This window comes from Chrysochloris asiatica, unplaced genomic scaffold, assembly GCF_000296735.1.
Source record: "Chrysochloris asiatica unplaced genomic scaffold, ChrAsi1.0 scaffold00064, whole genome shotgun sequence".
NCBI classification, from domain to species: Eukaryota; Metazoa; Chordata; class Mammalia; order Afrosoricida; family Chrysochloridae; genus Chrysochloris; species Chrysochloris asiatica.
In genome coordinates, this window is record NW_006408582.1 from 5675619 (window position 1) to 5689065 (window position 13447).

Consider the following 13447-nt stretch of genomic DNA (forward strand, 5'->3'; position numbering starts at 1 on the left):
AGCAGACAGAAGCCTAGCTGTGTGGGAGGAGACACAATAGAAGACGAAGACATGTTAAGAATTACCAGGTGTTGGTTCATCTCCACAATGACAAGAGACGGCGTGCAGATACCTGTTACCTGGAGGACTAACCTAAATATCTCCTTATACACTTGAATAACACAACACATTGCAGTCCCCAATGTCAACACATTTGATGTTAATGACAGCCAAGCTTTGGTGGTGATGTGCCGTGGAGTTGACCTGATTGTGTGCCATAGCGACCTTGCATAGGGTTTCCCAGGCTGTAAATCTTCATGGGAGCAGAAATACTTATCTTTCTCAGCTGCAAAAGATGGTAGCTTCTAACTGCTGAATTTGAGCTTAGCAGCCGGACTCATAATCACTATGCTAGCCAAGCTTTAGGAAGGAAAAAGTTATTCTGCCAAAATGTAACATACATTTGTCTTCAAAGGAGCCCTGGCTGTTGCTGGTCACCCCTCCTTTGTATTTTATGAGTCTGTAATCTGTTTCTCCTCTATAATAGTTCTATCTCAGTCACTTTATATGACTACTCCTTCTCCTGTTTCCTCCAAGTTGTTCCTCACCAAAGATATGCCTCTGACCAACCCTTTCCTCTCTATAGTCTCTTCCTTGCTGATTTCAATCAGTTGCCTTTTATCACCTTCACCTCCAAGCAGATCACATGCTGTAGCTCTCCAATCCTTGTTTTCTAATTCTACTTTGGACACCATATCACACTATCATAATCCTGTTAATACATATTTTATTAATTTGGATTTATAGTCTTGTAACCTGTGAAAAATAAACTTCTGTTTGTCAAAGCTATTCATTTGTAGTGTTTCTGTTACAGCAATGTTATATGCCTAAGACATCTTTCATATTTATTGTTTTATTTAATCCTTGCAAAGCAGTGTCAGTTTCTAGTTTAGGGAACTGAGTCTTAAAGAAGCTAAATAAGGTTTCCAAAGATAATAAAATAAAGCACAAAACACAGTACTTCAAATCTTCCTTAACTCTAAAAAATTAGTAGTCTTGACCAGTCCAATCTGATTGTATCACAAGGACCTTCAACACTATATCCCACAATGCTCAACTTTATTCCCCCTCTGCTCTAATGTTACCATTATCTTTCCTAACACATAAACTAAAAAATGAGCATCATTCTCGTCTCTTCCCTCTCTATCCCCACGTTCAACTAATTCCCAAGACTTAAAGCCTTTCCTATACTATCTCTACTATTCCTCCCCTGCAATTCTACACCTCCTTCCCTGGTTCAAACCCTCATTACTCCTCTCTTGGACTGTTGCCTTGATGCCTCAATTTTTGGCTCAGAAAATACAATTGCATTCACAGTTGTTCTCCTTACCGAAAGAAAGCCAAGGCAACTAGACATGCAAGGTAGTCTTCACTGATGTCTCACAATGCTTTAAAGCATTTGAAACTTAATCCAAAGTTGTTTTGAATTGTTATTTAACTGTCATGTATGTAGAGCCTTAACCACACAAGGAAGCAGAGCTGACCCACTAAGCCTTAGGGAGGAACCAGTGTGGCTTTAGTACCTAACAGAAGGAGTCTGTGGGCTTGTTCTCTAGAGCACAATCATAGGGATCCAGAATCGATAGCATCCAGTCTGTTTTCCAGTTCCATATTTTAATTCCAAGAACAGAAACATGATTGACCTGCCTTGGGTAATATGTCTACTCCCCAAACAAGTAGCTTTGATTAAGTATCATCAGATCAACCTAGTCTAAATATGGCTATTGGAAGCACCCTTGTAATCAGGCCTATTCCAAGAGGGAAACATACACCATTCATTTATTTATCCATTCAATCAGCAAATAGTTGAGCACCTATCAAAATACGTACAAAGTTCTTTCATGTATGCAAAATGTTTAACATATCACCTTGTCCTCAAACCAAGAAAGTCACCAGATAAAAAGTCACCAGGTAGAAAGATAAAAAGTCACCAGGTAAAAAGGATAATGATAATCACCCTTAAGAGACCTCCATGTGATGAAAGATAATTTGCCACACCTTGAAAAGTTTCCTCTGGTTATAAAAGTAATCAACAGCAATGTGTATGTGTTGACCAAAAGTTAACAGCACCATTAAAAATAGACTGAATGCTGAAAATAATCAAAATGTCCATCAGTGGTAGAATAAAGTATAACATATCCATAAATGGAATACTTGATAGCAGTAAGAATCAATGTTCTATAACTCTACACAACAATATTGATGAACCTCATAGTCTCAAGTATAATAAGTATAAAAATGGCACCAACTATCCCTCCCACAGTGCTCTACTCAGTTGAGTTAGGCTGGTTGGTTGTTATGTGCCATGGAATCGGTTCTGACTCATAGCGACTCTGCATAGGGTTTCCGAGACTGTAAATCTTTACGGGGGCAGAAAGCCTCATCTTTCTCCCGTGGAACAGCTGGTAGTTTCGAACTGCTGACTATGAGATTAGCAGCCCAATTCATAACCACTACACTACCAGAGCTGAGACACCATACTCACAGTTATGGGTTTATTAAGTTAACAGGTTAGAGTGCAGGATCAGAAATGCTCAGAACATAGATCTTTGGTTAGGATAGCTTCTTGCCAGTCATGTCCACAGGCAGGCCTCTCTCTCTGGCCCTTGCTTCGTCTGGCTTCTGCACTGCTCCAACAACGTTACAGAGCTACATGCTGCTGACAAATGCCCAAAGGGCAGGACACTCCACTATAACCTTCAGTCCAAAGGTACTTAGCTCTAAATTCATAGGTCAGCAAACTTCAATCCCCAATTAAGGGCCTGGAGGCACCCCACTTGGCAAATGAGCCTCGTGCCCTTTATTTGCTCCTTGAGCCAAGAAGTCCACTGCTCCGTCTCTTGCTCCAGCTCTTAATTCTGCTGTTAACATTCCTCAGCCATTGCTCTGGTGTCGTGGCTCGGTCTCCTGGATCAGGAGGTACAAAAGGGCTCAAAGAACACACTCCACTCATTAGTGGTAGTGAGATCCCCCCTTCTCTACTTCTGAGATGGCTCATTTTATACCCATGTTGTTGGTGGTGTTTGTGTGCCACGAAGTCATTTCCAACTCACGGAGGCCCTGCATAGGGTTTCTGAGGCAGTAAATCCTTATGGGAGCAGAAAACCTTATTGAACTGCTGACCTTGGCGTTAGGATCCCAGATCATAATCCACTATGCTACCAGGGGGCTCCTTGATGCCCATGTTAGAGTTCCAAGTTTTTACAATCACAATTAGCCCTGTTAGCATTCACAACTGAATCATTTCATTCTATCAGCATCTTCTCCCACCTTTTTTTACCCAGACCAATCAGGAATAGGTTGTTTGGTGGGAATTACAAAGACTATGAATAGAAAAACCAAATGAGGTAATTCACTGCAATGCAGGCCACCCCCTTGCTCTTCTAGCCATTGGCCCTCTCTTACTTCAAGGATTAATTTTTCCCTATAACAATCATTTTAACTGAGTACACCCATGAAACTGTGTGAGCCAGCCACTTCATGCCTTTATCTCCTTCCATTTTAGATATCCTATTTCTAACAGATCCATCTTAATGAGTCGCAACCAACTCAACAGCAGTTAACAACAACAAATCAATCCAGGACTCAGGTGACAAGCATGTTGCTTGATGTGAAGAATCTTCATTCTAGTGGAAACTTTGAGCATCTCCATCCATAAGCAAAATCTAGTCCAAAGCAAGTCAGCAAAACTGAAATTTACACTAGTTCACAATATCAAACATCTCTTTCATCATTCAGTTAGGCTCTGGTCACTTCAGTCCTAACCATGTCATCTAAGTCAACTGGATACCAGCTGCAAGTTTAGGAGTCCACACACCTCCCTACATTTCAAGCCAGTTGGCCCTTTCACTACTCTCACTTAGCCTTAGCCCCCATAGGCTAGGTTAGTGCCCATAGGCTCAGCAGTCTAAACTCCCTAAACTTCAAACCAGTTAGCCCTTCCTCTTCTGTCTCAAGCCATCTCTTTATTACTGCATGGTCACCATCAATTTCATTGGTTCCCTTAACTTTTAGTCCTAGAATGGGGTTTACTCTAATGGGCACAAACTTTTCTGGTTTCTATGCACCCAATGGCAAATTGCTTGCTCAAAAATATTTTTCTTTTCTTTGTAGGTTTTTTCCTTCAGAGTAAAATCGAGTCTCTCAGAAGTTTTGGTGAGGTTCAAGCCCCTATACCCTCAAAGGCTTAAAACCTGTTTCTTCTGGGCAATTTCTAACTCACGTTTTAGCATTTCCAATCAAGTATACATTGAAAGTAGGCTTGCAAGCTCTCTAATCAAAGTACCCAATAACCATTTCCATCACATATGTGCATACTGCCTAGGGACTCTGGCTGGCGGAGTGGATCAAGTAGGCCCTAGCCCCTTATTAGTCACATCTCTTACAGCAGCATTATATCTCCTATATTCCTTTCAGCTATTACAGGTAACAATAACCAAACGAACCATCTAAGAATCAAAAGTTTCACTTCCCATGTCCCTTTGTTCTTCCTCTTACAAAGCCCCATACCTCCATGAGTCTGGAGTCATTACAACAAATCCCACTTCTGGCACCAACTGTAAAAGTGACACCCTATCACTCAGCTGAGTTTAATAAGGCATTGCAATGGCCACACAGAATTCAGACATCGTACTCACAACTATGAGGTTTCTAAGGGAAGTTAACAGGTTACAATACAGGACCAGAAATGTTCTGGGTACAGCCTCTTCTCTGCCATTCCCTCATGATGCCTCTCTCTGGCTCCTTGACCCCTACCCAGCTTGGGCAATATTACAAATCACTTTCACGACTGCTGATACATCCCCAAATAACAATCTAGTTCCCTAGGCTTCACCCTGAAGTGCTCCCTGGGTCAGCAAACCTAACTCCTCGCTTAAGTGCCTAAAAGCATCCCCCCTCCACAAGGCACTCAGCTTTGTTGGCTCCATGGGCTGAGAAGTCCACTGTTCTATCTGTTGCTCTGGCTCTTGATTATGCAGCTGCCGCTCCTCTGCCACTCATCCTGGGTAGAGAAGGTACAAGGTGCAGGAGTCTTGGGATCAAAAGACATGGTCCACTCCTAGTTCTTCTTCCTTGACAGTAGTGAAATTCCCTACTTCTATTTATCACATGGTTCGTTTTATACACAGCAGGATGGCAAATGTGACCAATCACAATTAGCCCTGTTAACAAATCACTCACAACTGAATCATATAATTCATCAGCATTTTCCCCCACCTTCTCTTACCCAGTCCCATCAAGAAAAAAGCATTTGGTAAGAGTTTACAAAGACAATGGCTCGAAGTAACATTAAATAATTCAGTTCACCACAAGAAAACTGACCCAAAAAAGGCATATGAGGGGGTTTCAAAAAATAAGTAGAAAAATGGAAGTAAAAGATAACACTTTTCCTGCAAACTTTTTGAAGTCTCCTTGTATAGTGTATGATTCAATTTATATAAACATTTTTTAGAATTGTTTTTATTTATATAAAAACAATTTACATTTAAGGGGTATGTGTGTCCTTTCCTAGATACATAATTCAATAAAAAGAGTTTAAAAATATACTTATCAATAAAAAGATTTTTAAAATATACTTATCACTGGTCAAATCAAAGACCCTTTGACTGTCCTTGAACATCTTTACCATGATTATCCTAGAGTTACCAATTCTTGCCACCACCATCCCCCATTACCACTGCACTACCCACACGCTTAAGAGAGCCAAGGCCACCATCAGTCTTTGGAAGGAGCCACTATAATTACCACACAGCCCCTCTGGCTCCAGCTGACTGGAAACTTGGAGTAGGCCTCAGTGAAACTGAGTCAGGTGGTGGTGAGTACTTTACCTAATAAGTTATGTAGATTGGAGAGGAGAAAAAATTCTAGACACATGCACAATGATAAAACCAAGAAATTGGGTCTGCAGAAAACAGTATTATAGAGTTAACACACAGTAGAAAGCACACAGACCTATGAGAGACAGAGGTTGTTGTTGTTAGGTGCCATCAAGTCGGTACTGACTCATAGCAGCCTTATGCACAGCAGAACAAAACACTGCCTAATCCTGGGCCAACCTCACTACTGTTGCCATACTTGAGTCATCAATGCTGCCACTTGGCTAAACCATCTCATTGGGGGTCTTCCTCTTTTTCTCTGACCCTCCACCTTACCAAACATGATATCCTTCTCCAGTGACTGGTCCCTCCTGACAATATGTCCGAAGTATAAGAGACGAAGTTTGGCCATCTTGGCCTCCAAGGAGCACTCTGGCTGCACTTCTTCCAAAACAGATCTATTGGTTCTTTTGGCAGCCCATGGCACTTTCAATGTTCTCCTCCAACACCATAACTCAAAAGCATAAATTCTCCTATGGTCTTCCTTATTTACTGTCCAGTTTTCACATGCATATAAGGTTATTGAAAATACCATGAGCTGACATCTTTGCTCTTCAACACTTTAAAAAGGTCTTGTGCAGCAGATTTGCCTAATGCAATACATCATCTGATTTCTTGACTGCTGCTTCCATGAGTGTTGATAGTTGATCCAAGAAAAATGACGTCCTTGACAACTTCAATCTTTTCTCCATTGACAAGAATGTTGTTTATTGGTCCAGTGGTGAGGATTTTTGTTTTCTTGACATTGAGATGTAATCCATACTGAAGGCTGTGCTCTTTGATCTTCATCAGTAAATGGTTTAAGTCCTCTTCACTTTCAGCAAGCAAGGTTGTATCATTTGCATATCACAGGTTGTTAATGAGTTTTCCTGCAATCCTGATGCCACCTTTTTCTTCATATAACCCAGCTTCTCGGATTATTTGCTCAGTATACAGGTTGAATGGTGGTGGTGGTTATGTGCCGTGGAGTCGGAACCAACTCATAGTGACCCTGTACAGGGTTTCCGAGGCTGTAAATTTTTACGGGAGCAGAGAGCCTCATCTTTCTCCCATGGAACAGCTAGTAGTTTCGAACTGCTGACCTTGAGGTTCGCAACTTAATTCATAACCACTACGCTACCAGAGTATGGTAAAAGAATACAACCTTGTCGCACACCTTTCTTAACATTAAACCATTCAGTGTTCCCATGTTCTGTTCAAAGAACTGCCTCTTGGTCCATATACAGATTCCTCATGAGCACAATAAGTGTTCTGGAACACTCATACTTCACAATGCTGTCCATAGCTTGTTATGATCCACATAATCAAAAGCCTTTGCATAGTCAATAAATCATAGGTAAACATCTTTCTGAAATTCTCTGCTTTCAGCCAAGATCGATCAGACATCAGCAATGATATCCCTCTTTCCACAGCCTCTTCTGAATCCAGCTTGAACCTCTGGAAGTTCTCTGTCAATGTATGCTTGCCACCGTTTCTGTAAGGAAGAAGCCTCAAATGTTGTTGACTTTCCATTTCTGGTAGTAATGTGACCCAGATGTCACTAAGGATCCAGGAGGTTACTTGTCTAGCCTTACTCTAAATGCCCCCTTATCTAAGCTAACTTGAATAGGTTTATATTGTTTGCTTCCAAACATGCCCTAAGGTATTAAAATAGCTTATCTGAGTATTTACTATAAGCCAGATACTGCTCTAAGCACTTTTAACATATTATCTTATTTATTCTTTAAAACAGATCCATACAGTAAATAACATTATTATTCCTATTTTACACATGAAGAAACTGAAGTCTAGAGAAGCTAAGTAAGTTGCCCAAATCACATACTTAATAAGTGGTGGTACCAGAATTTAGATTTAATCAGCCTCACTTCAGATTCTAAAACCTTAACAACTATGCTACACCGCATTGCAAGAGAAATGCTGAAAATGGCAATGTAAATGATATGTTGTATTAATGATTTGAGGAATCCTGGTGTGGCTCTGTGAGTTAATGCGCCAGACTGCAAAGCCATTTGAACTGCAAGGTTGGTGGTTCAAGCTCACCAGCTGCTCCTTGGAAACTCTATACAGGGTCGCTATGGGTTGGAGTCAACTCAACAGCTCTTAACAACAACAACAGTAGCATCATAGGTTAAGTGTTGGCTGCTAACCAAAAAGTCAGTGGCTCTATGGGAGAAGGATAAGACTGTCTGCTTCCAGAATGATTTATACCCTCAGGAACCTTAAGGAACAATTCCACTGTGTCCTAAAAGGTCTCTATGAGTCTGGATCAACTCAAAAGCAGTGGTGGGTGGTGCAGTGATTAAAGGATTCAGCTGTTAACCAGAAAAGGTCAGCAGTTCAAACCCATCAGCCACTCTGCATGAGAAAGATGGGGCAGCCTGCTTCCTTAATGATTATAGCCTTGGAAACCCTATGAGGGCAGTTCGACTCTGTTCTTTGGGGTTTCTATGAGTCAGAGTTGAGGTGATAGCAGTGGATTTATTAATGATTTAATTAAGGCATTTGATTCTGTTAAGTAGGCTCAACTGTAGAAATGATACAAAAGATTGGCTAGTTGATAAGAAGCACTTAATTCTTTCACAAGTAAATAATGGTTTGAGTTATAGATGTTAGAGAGAAATATAAAATGCCTATGGTGTGCATGTGAAAGTTGCACAATGAATAAAGAAGACCACAGAAGAATTTGATGCATGTGAGTAATAATATTGGAGAATAGTAAAAGTACCATGGACCACCAAAAGAACAAACCAATCTGTTTTGGTAGAAGTATAGCCAGAATGCTCCTTGGAAGCTAGAATGACCAGACTTCATCTCTTTAACTTTGAACACAGTATCAGGAGAGACCAGTCCCTGGAGAAGGGCATTATGCTCGGTAAAGTAGAGGGTCAGCAAAAAAGAAGACCAACCAATTAGATGGCTTGGTGCCATGGCAGCAGCAATGGGATCAAGTGTAGTAACTATTGTGAGGTTGGCACAGGACCAGACAGTATTTCATTCTGTTGTGAATAAGGTTGCCATTAATGAGTCAGTACAGACCTGATGGCACCTGACTACCTTACAACATAGTGTGACACATAATACTGAACAAGACTGTTCTTATCTCATGAAATTGTTTATTTTACAGATTTCAGCTACATGCTCTCTTATGGTTACTTATTTTTCCTAAACTGTTTAATTTCCAGGAGAAGAGGGATTATTGTCCTATAGAAGGATAAATGGACAAAAGTGACTTGAAGTCTTAGGAAGGGAGGCACCAGTGGTCACTTTCCATGATGGTGGCTGCCAGACCCACAATTCACTCAGCAAAGTTTCTAGATCAATCACTGGTGACCCCCAACAACCTTCAAAAGGTATGATTCAGGAATTATCAGTGAGTTTAGTTCAGATAAGAACTTGTTTTATCTGTAATGCTCTGATTTTTAAAGAAAGTGCTGACAGCAAATATTCAAGATCTTTTTCTATATATAAATGATTGGGCAATTTTGTGGTTTATAATTAGAATAATGCATGACCATTTCTAGATTGAAGTTCTAAGGTTACCCTTCTCTTTGGTCTTTCAATGCCAAAAAGACAAAAGGTCATCTTCTAAGGCTCAGGGACAGAGCTCATTTCCCTGCTAAAGAACTCTCTCTCAAGACCTGACTTAGATATTACCTTTTAAAAGTAGCTATTGTTTGTCTGGTGCTGTTTGGGTGGTTCGCAAGTCATTTACAGAAATAACATCAAGTTGACATCAGCTCCAAAACAAAGCGCATATTATTGTCACAAAGGATTTGCTGAAAATCCAGACCAGCCTTCAAAAAATACTAACAAGAGCTCTTTGGATACAGAACCAACAACAGCACACAACTTGAGACTAACATACATGGCAATTTCACCCAAGAACTCAACCCAGATATAGAAGCATTCCCAGTAAAACAAACCTACAAGACTGATAATAGGGAACCAGAGATGCCAGTTGGTAACAACAACAATAAAACAAAGTAAAAAGAGGGAATAAAAGTTATAGAACTTCCAAATGAAGGGGAAATCAAGTCAATTTCAAGAAGAATAAAATAAATCTAGCTGTAATTCTAAAACTAGACCAATACTTACCCTAGTTGTCACCCAACATTTACCCCTATCACTAACCTAGTCCCAACCACAACTCTGATATAGTCTAGGCCTTGTCTAGACCTAGCCACAGTTTTAACCCTAACTCCTTATTACTATTCATTCCCACCCACTTGTCCCTCTTCAGAAAAAAACCCAAAAATTCAGACCTCCTGAAAATTAACTCAATGACCTAAGTATAAGAATTAAAACATTCAGAACAAAACATAAGAACAATACTTAGGGATCCAGTTTTTGACAATGGGTTCTTAGCTATGACACAAAAAGCATGAGCAACAACAACAACAAAAAAACAGGTACACAGGACTTAATTAAAATTTAAAACATTTGTGCATCAAAGCCAAGTGGGAAAATATTTGGGAATCATACATCATATAAGGGATTAATATCCAGAATATATAAAGAATTTCTACAACTCAACAACAAAAAGACAGACAACCCAATTTTAAAATAGGCAAAGAATTTGAAAAGATATTTTACTAATATACAAATGGCCATTGAGCACATGAAAAGATGTTCATTAGTCGTCGTCACTGTTGCTGTTGTTAAGTATCATCAAGTTGGTTCTAACTCACAGTGACCCATTATAGGGTTTCCAATGAGCAGCTGGTGAGTTTGAACCCCCAACCTTGAAGTTCAATCCAAACTTAAGGTCCAGTATTTATCCTACAGTGCCACACCAGGACTCCAAAAAGACACTGGTTTCAAACCAGGGACCTTTTGCATGTGGGCCAACGTGATAACTACTAGACTGTTGTTGTTCTTAGATGCCATCAGGTCAGTATCAACTCATTGCAACCCTATGCACAACAGAATGAAACACTGCCTGATCCTGGGTCAACCTCACAATCACAGCTATACTTGAACCCATTGATGATTGTTCAAGCTATACTTGAACCCACTGGCCTGTGCCAATCCATCTCGTTTGGGGTCTTCCTCTTTCTCCAAAGCTCCACTTTACCAAACATGATATCCTTCTCCAGTGACTGGCCTCTCCTGACAATATGTCCAAAATATGAAAGACTTGATAAGTAGTGGTAACAGACCAAAGTCTGCTCATCCTGGCTTCCAGGGAGCATTCTGGCTCTACTTCTTCTAACACAGATTGATTTGTTCTTTTGGTAGTCCATGGTACTTTCAATTTTCTCCTCCAACACCATAATTCAAATGCATCAATTCTTCTACAGTCTTCCCTACTCATTATCCAACTTTCGCATGCATGTAAGGTTACTGAAACCACCATGGCTTGAGTCAGGTGCACCATAACCCTCAAACTGATTATCTTTGCTCTTCAACACTTTAAAGAGGCCTTGTGCAACAGATTTGCCCAATGCAATACGTCATATGATTTCTTGACTGCTGCTTCCATGAGTGTTGATGGTTGATCCAAGCAAAATGAAGTCATTGACAACTTCAGTCTTTTCTCCATTTATATGGATGTTATTTATTGGTCCAGTGGTGAGGATTTGTGTTTTCTTTATATTGAGGTGCAACCCATACCTAAGGCTGTGGGGTTTTTTTTTAAATCTTCATCAGTAAGTATTTTAAGCCCTCTTGGCTTTCAGTAAGCAAGGTTGTATCATCTGCATATTGTAGGTTGCTAATGAGGGTTCCTCCAATCCTGATGCCATGCTCTTCTTCACATAATCCAGCTTCTTGGATTATTTGTTTAGTATATAGATTGAATAAGTATGGTAAAAGAATACAACCCTGATGCAGACCTTTCCTAATTTTAAACCATTCAGTATTCCCTTGTTCTGTTCAAACAACTGCCTCTTGGTCTATGTACAGATTCCTCATGAACACAATTAAGTGTTCCAGAATACTTATACTTTGTAATGTTGTCCATAGATTGGCATGATCCACACAACTGAAGGCCTTTGCATAGTCAATAAAGCACAGGTAAACATCTTTTTGTTATTCTCTGCTTTCAGCCAAGACCCATCTGATGTCAGCAATGATATCCCTTTTTCCACGTCCTCTTCTGAATCTGACTTGAACCTCTGTCAATGTATGGTTGCAGCCATTTCTGTATTACCTTTAAAGTTTACTCACATGGGATATCAAAGAGATTATCCAATGATTTCCACATTCTGTTGGGTTACCTCTCTTTAGAATGGGCACAAATACAGATCTCCTCTAGTCACTCACTTCACAGAGTTGAAGGAGCTCTGGTAGTGTAGTGGTTACAAATCAGGCTGTTAACCTCAGGGTCAGCAGTTCGAAACTACCAGCTGTTTTGTGGGAGAAAGATGAGGCTTTCTGCTCCCTTAAAGATTTACAGCCTCAGAAACCCTGTACAAGGTAGCTTAGAGTCAAAACAGACTCCATGACACATAACCATCACCACCATCCAGTCAGGTGGCCAGGTAGTTGTCTTTCAAATTTCTTAGCACAGATAAGTGAGCGCCTCGAGTGTCACTTCACTTTGTTGAAAGATTTCAATTTGTATTCCATCAATTCCCAGTGCCTTGTTCTTTCCCAATGACTCCAAGGCACCTTGGACTTCCCCCTTCAGTATCATTGGCTCTTGATCATATGCTACCTCTTGAAATGGTTGAACATCAACCATTTCATTTTGGTACAGTGACTCTGTGTATTCCTTCCATCTTCTTCTTCTTTTTTGTTTAATGACTAAGTTCCATTAATTTTTTAAAATTCTCTTTTATCTTTTCTCCTTGCCTTCTACTGTGATTCTGTGGGGCGCTTCTTCAATCCTTTCATTTTCCTGGTTTGTAATTTGCTTAGGTCTTGCTTCTGCATGTGAATCCTTCCTTAAGTTGTATCAAAATTATCATGGGAGGAGAACAAACAAGATGGCGGACCTGATGGACGCATAGCAGAGAGCTCCGCCAACAACAACACAGAATACCCGACCAAGCAGGTTCAGGGGATGGTCCCAGAACTCTGAACCACACATATAAAGGAATACTTAGAAGGTTGGAAGGCTCACAGCTAGAGGAATTTGTGGCAGAAGCAAGAAATCTATTGCTTTCTAGTCCAGTAGGCTCGGCTGCTCCAGGAGCCGCCATCTTGGGTGAGACCACGTGGGGGAAAGATCGGAGCGGCCACAGACGCCTGGCAGAACCGCTGAGATAAAGGTGTGGACATTCTTCTCTTTTGGTAGCTGGTCATTGGTCCCTTGCTGTCTGAGCACTTCCATTCTGGTGACTATAAGGGTGCCTGAGCTAGTGGGCACCCCAGCCCCACCCTCGGAGGGTTCTACTACTAATGCGCACAGATCTCCTCAAAATTTAAAGAGACAGTTTCCAATTAAAACCAAACGGCCAAACCATAGGCTCTGAGGATCAGACATTAGCTACCTAGTAGACATAGCAAACTGTCCCTCATCTGATTATTCAGTAATGCTTGTTAGTAATCTCATACATGAGCCCTGGATATCCACAGACAAATGTAAA

At 40.5% G+C, this 13447-nt stretch overlaps 1 pseudogene; it reads right to left on the reverse strand.

Annotated features, from left to right (window-relative positions):
* Positions 1-12672: 12672 nt before the first annotated feature.
* The window catches only part of LOC102826890, a 4566-nt pseudogene continuing 3791 nt past the window's right edge, over positions 12673-13447 (reverse strand).